Source organism: Tursiops truncatus, chromosome 12 (assembly GCF_011762595.2).
Source record: "Tursiops truncatus isolate mTurTru1 chromosome 12, mTurTru1.mat.Y, whole genome shotgun sequence".
NCBI classification, from domain to species: Eukaryota; Metazoa; Chordata; class Mammalia; order Artiodactyla; family Delphinidae; genus Tursiops; species Tursiops truncatus.
In genome coordinates this window covers 44,437,029-44,443,028 of record NC_047045.1, presented here as the reverse complement: position 1 = coordinate 44,443,028, position 6,000 = coordinate 44,437,029, and the positions used below count along the sequence as shown (strand labels likewise).

Genomic DNA, 6,000 nt, shown 5'->3' with positions numbered 1-6,000 from the left:
TGTGGGCGGGCCCGCTCTCGGCTGAAGACACCTGCGCTTCCTTCCCCACCCTTCCCCGCCCTTTTCGCTGCGGTTTCTCCCCTGCCTTTGGGAGCTCCAGAGCGGCAGCTGGAGGAGGAGCAGGGGAGGAGGACGAGGGCTAGGAGGAGTAGGGGCGGGGTGGGTGGGGAGAGAGCGGGGAGGGTGGGGACTGGCAGCCACTCCGCAGCTGGTCGCCGGGGACCCGATCCCTCCCGCGCGCCCGAGTGATGGAGGGGAAGAGATTCGCTTAGACACACACACGCGCACACAGCTGGGCACGTCTCCGGGAGGCAGCCGCCGGGAGCCGGGCGGCGGCCGTGACAGCACCAGCCGCGGGGAGCCGGGCGCCCACGCAGCTTGGCCCCGGCGGCTCCAAGACCCCGGAAGGGAAGATCCCAGCCGCACTGACTGTTGGTTTTAGGCTAATTGGGAGGAAGCAAGCTGCCCAAGGACCTGTCACTGAGGACGCAGGAGGTTCTCCGCTCGGCGGTCAGAGACTGGGGCCGCGCCGGTGCCCGCGTGGGGCGAGGAGGATGCTCACCTCCTCCCGCAGAGGCGCTGCGGGCCCAGGCACTGCGCGGACTCGGGCTCCCGCGGCCGCCCCTGCCGTGCCCGCGCCGCGGGAGCGCGCCCTGCCGTACCTGGCTCCAGCCTCCAGGGGAAGTGCGGGAAACGCGCCCTAAACTCCACTACTTCTCGCGCGCCTCCTCCCCTTCCTGGCTCCCCGCCCCAGACCTCGCAGCCGCCGCCGCCTGCGTGTAGGGCCCGCCTGCCTCTTACTCTCACGCGCGCACGCACAGCCCCGCTGGCTCGCTCGCATTCGAGCGCCTCGCTCCCCGTGGAGCCGAAGCCCGGACGTTCGGAACTACTGCACCAACTGCCAACGGGACTGCAGGAGACGCCCTGTGGCCCGGCGCGACCAGCTGCTGGCCCACGCGCCCTGGGCTCCCGCCCACGCTGCCGCCGCCGGGGACGTTGGTGAGCAGGGCGCGCTGCCCGCCTCGCTCCGGGGAGGGGCTCGAGCACAGAGGGCTGAAGCTTCGTAGATTTGGGGGGAAATGACAAGAGGGGAGGTCGCCGAGGAGAGACATCCGTGTGATGCCGGCCAAAGCGCTTTGTGGGGCGCGGTTCTCTTGGGCACTCCCTGAAGGAGACTTTTGAGACGTTCTCTGGGGCTCGAGGTTAAACTAGTGCGAGATGGGAAACGTTAGGGAGGATTCTCGGGGTAGATTGAGAGAGTTGTCCGTGTCAGTCTGTCTGTCTCTCCTCGAGCCGGTCGCAGCGCTCTGGGCTGTCTTTGAGGGAGGTTGGAAACACGCGTTAACTGCGCACAGCAGAGTTTGGGGGCCCGCCCTCGGCCCCTTGCCGGGGTGATTGTGGGGCTGTCGCTTGGAGCGCGAGACGGCTTTGGGCGAGTGGGGGGCTGCGAGGCCCAAGGAGGACAAGCACAGGGCAGGCAAAGGCGCGGTGAACTTGCGGGTGGGGTGCGTTCTCCGCCCCGCCGGCCCCCACCCCTCGAAGTACCGGTCCCCGCCCCAGGGTAGCCCCAGTGCACGCAGTTCACGCAGCCCTTCCCACCCACCCCCGACACACATACACACACACACACTCACACACACATACTCAGGAGATAAATGCAATGGAGTGGGTGGTCATACCGTTGTTACTCAGAGGTGCGCGAGGTCGCTGTGGCTACTAACTGGAGCGCAGAGACTTCTGTTTCTGCGACTTGGGCGACCGCCTTGGTTTGGGGAAGCCAGGAAGGAGCGCCCAGCCCCCTGCGGATGCCTCTACCTGGCGGTTCCAGGTGCACAGCGAGCAAACCTCTGTCACGACTCCGGAATCACTTCACCTTGGTGGGCTCCGCTCTCTGGCTTCCCTCATTGAGTGCTTCAGGGCACCCACCCAAGAGAAGCTGCTCAGATCCCGGTCTCCTCAGTACTCACCCGGTGGGTCGGACTCTTTCTCTCTCTCACCCTCCCTCCCTTCTGCTTTTCTCCCCCCCACCCCCCAGCTTCTTCATGGAAAACATTGATCCCTTAAGGGGAGGTTTAATATTTGCAAAGTGCTTTATATCATATTACTTCGTGGATACATTTAATTGCACTGTAACTCTTCTCTGATTTATGTAATCTTAGTCGGATAAATAGCATTCAGGGTCGGATTGGGGTGGGAGCGAGAGTGGGTGGGCGTTCTTTCTCTCACGGTGCTCCTTTCTGAACTGATTTGCTAGAAGTAATTTAAAGCGGGTGCTTCTGAAAGCTTTTTTGCTCAGTAGCTTTGACATATTTCAGGGCTTTAGACGAATGTTTCCACAGTACAATTTATTTCAAGTATATTCAGCTTCTATTCCAAGAAAAGTTGAAGATAATAAAAGGGATTACAAAATTGGATATCAAAACTATTTTTAATGTTTTTATTGGTGTCAATTATGTTGTAGCAGATTTTTTTTTTTAAGTTGCCGTAGTGGTTCCTCCTGGTAATGCTCTTAAAAGGAGAAATGAAAGCGATCTACTTACCTTTCTCCCTCTGTTTACAAATGGACCTTGCTTAAAGTGACTGAATGTGCGGCAGGGTAGGCTTCTTTAGGGATATGAAGTCATTCACTAGTGAACTGATGGAGACACAGGAAGACAGTATAAGAAACATAATGATGGGAAGGAAACTGTTGCTTAAATTTAACTGTCTCCAGTGCAGGGACTCTTAGCAGTGAACAAGAAAACTGCTCTGGCCCTTTCCAGATTACTCTGGGCTATTTAAAAAAATACTCTTTCCTGGATTAATAAAATATATAGAAACATCATCAATAATATAAAGTAATATTTTCAAATAGGTGCCTAAAGGAGATAATATGGGAAACCACAAGCATACTCTTCAGAGTTTTGCAGAAGTACTAGGATCGTGGTTTCTAGGTTAAGCCAGACCTCATTCTTAAATTTTAGTGTCCCTTTGACACTTCCCTTAGAAGTCCCTTTGACTTCTTTGTGAGCAGGTGATGCCCACAGTGAGTTGACTGTGCTTGCATCATTGTCCGTACCATTTTGCAGGCATACACAGATGTTTTTGAATGAATAATCTTCTTACTCACTGAATTTCCACTCATTCAAAAAGGAGCACAGGAGTACACACATATGCAAAGCTGAGCTGAGTGTTATTTTAAATAGCAAGGAAGGGTTTCCAGTGGAAGCTGGATGCTTACTCCTACACTGTGTAATGTAAAAAGAACTGCAGAACAGTGACTTATTTAAGGAAGCAGCATTTTGCCCAAAGTAGGTGGTCAATCATGAGCTGTTGACTCAAAAATCATACAAGATGTTCAATAGCTAAGTTCGCTTTCACCATAAATCCCACCATTATTCTTAACACATCGTGTCATTTAGCTATGACTCAACTTCAGAGAATTGATGTTGACTTTAATCTTCTCACTCTTTGAATACTTTGGAGAAATAGAACTATCTGTGCACTGCTCTAGCTTTCTGTGTGTGATTTCTATGAAGCAGTGCCAGATCTGCATATGTCATTAGTATTCATTTATGAGTAAATGCAAATGTTCCTGTTGCATTGAGAAAGCTAACCCGAATTCCTAGAATGCAACAAATATTATGCTCCTTTTCTCATCTTTTTATTTTTATAATCTCAGGAACAGTAACCTCTCTTACAAGTGCAGTTATATGTAAAAGAGCAGATTAACAAAAATGGTTATTTAGGATTCTTTAGAAAAAGGGTAATACCTTATGGAAATTTTATTTGAGAAGAATTTTCTTTGACTCTGTTGGTAGGTCTGCCAGAGTGGTCTTTTATTTTACGGATGTTCATTCATGAATGAAGTAACTCTCAAGGTAACTTCCTAGTAAAAGGAGATAGCAATCCCTTAGTAAAGGGGACACTTGCTAAAAATGATGCTTAAAACGGGGAATAGAGTGTAAGCAGTAACACTCTTGTGCCACTGAAATTATGTGAATACTTGTATATTTTATTTATGCATGATTTTTAAATTTTCTATTTAATACTTTATTCAAATATTTCATATTCTGAGATTATTGCAATTAAGTGAGGAGTTATTGATTGGTAACGGAATTATAGCCTGTTTTGTTTTAAGAAAAGGTGAATAGTCTGAAAGGAGAGAGCAAGTCAAGTTAAGTAAATGATTGTCAAACCTCAGATTTATCTTCATTCAAGTTCTGTCCTTTTTTTTGGTGGTGAGGGGGACCTCAAAACCAAAATCATTAGTTAAACTTTCACTATGACCTAAATTGTTACTGTTTAGAAAAATCCTACATTGTAATTCCTCTGTGAATTTAATACAAATTCTTTAAAACCAGCAAAAGTATAACTTCTTTCCCACTGAAATCCAGTTTAATTGTTGACAAATTTTGCTCAGTCTAGAACCGATATTTGTTTCTGAGGGTCATGAGGTTATCCTAACCTTTACAGCAGGAGTGCAATTAAAGCAAGATATTAAGAACTACACTTGAAAATCACTGATCTAACTCAAAATCATTTCAGAGCAGCTAACACTTATCGAAAGTAGAAGTAAAAGATTATATCTGGAGATCCCCATAATGTATTAGGCAGGGTAAATGGACCTCTTTAAATCTCATATGCAAGTTCCATTATCACGTCTTAACTAACATTTGGTACAATGGATTATTTTCCCTCTTCTTGAAAAGTTTTACAAAAGAAAGCTCTGTCAGTATTAAGAGATGTTGGCAGAGTTGGTTTGACTTTAGGCCATTTTACCTGGATTGTGTGTGGGAGGTTGGTAAGTTACATCAATATACACACGTGCTTCTGTATAAATATTTATGTACATATGAGCACGTGTATATATCTAGAGCACATCTCTATCTACTTGTATACTTTATATACTTGTGTATGTTTAAGTATGTATCTACGTTTTGTCTCATAACTTTGTACAATACGAAGAGAGTCCCGCTTTGTGGCATATGCGGTTTGTGAAGTCATCCTTATCTGGAGAATGATACTTATTAAATGCTCAACTAGTCTGATGTTAAAAAATTGGGAGTGTACCAAACTTTTTTGAACAATTTATTTAAAAAACACTTATCATAACCTCTAGTATGTGCCTGACACTGTCCAAAGAACTCTGCTAATATTAACTCACTTAATTCTGGTAGCCGCCCTGCTCTCCCCAGAGGGGAAATAAATAGGTAAAGCGGATGTTTTTGTTATTATCCTCATTGAGGAGGTGAGGAAGTGAGGCTCAGCAAGCCTAAATAAATGGCTTTAGCCCCACACCTGCTAAACGGCAGAGCTGGCCTTTGCGCCCAGGCAGTCCACTGTGCTGTGCCGCTGCTCTTGGACAGATGTGTTTTTTTTTAAGTTTACTTAAAACAGGGAACCAAAGGGGGACCAAGTTAAGTTGTAAAGTAAATGCATTCTAGCAACTGAGATTTATGACAGTTCAAGTTAGAGTGAATTCTTAAGGAATTTGTAAGGAAGATGATTGGCATGAAGGACAGAAATAACCTGATCTAGAGCAATGCTAGAGCAGTGCTATAGCTTAATGCAGTTTTTAATGGACTCAACAATTTTCTTAGGTTCAACTACTTTTTAAAATCAGGTAACTTAAGAACTGATGCCATATTTAAGTAGTTTTAATAGCTCAGAGGTTCTGATATTGCATGTTTTATGCTTGCCATTAATATCCTTATAATGTCGGCTTCTTGCATAGAGGTCAGTGTTACGTGTTCCTATATGGTACTTGCCAAAGGAATCAGAGTTTAATGTGAAAGTGTGAAATGAGACTTATTCTGCTCTGACCCATTTGGCATACAGTAGGCATCCAATTAATGTTTACTGCACAAAGTGATGAAGGGTATTCTAGAAGTTGATAGTCCAGAAATTTTACCTGTCTTTAAAATTGCATAGTTTTAAGATTGTGATTCAATATTGTACAGGCTTTTTCCTTCGCTGTGATGACCTCAGGACATCACCATCTATGAAACCCTGTGGAAT

General features: G+C 46.6%; 1 non-coding gene across 1 annotated transcript in view; it reads left to right on the top strand.

Annotated features, from left to right (window-relative positions):
• The first annotated feature begins 230 nt into the window (after window positions 1-230).
• LOC101330469 (uncharacterized) overlaps window positions 231-6,000 on the top strand; it is a 236,435-nt gene continuing 230,665 nt past the window's right edge. The window contains exon 1 of the transcript XR_012325033.1: window positions 231-999. This is a non-coding gene — a transcript (uncharacterized protein). The remainder of the gene's footprint in view (window positions 1,000-6,000) is intronic.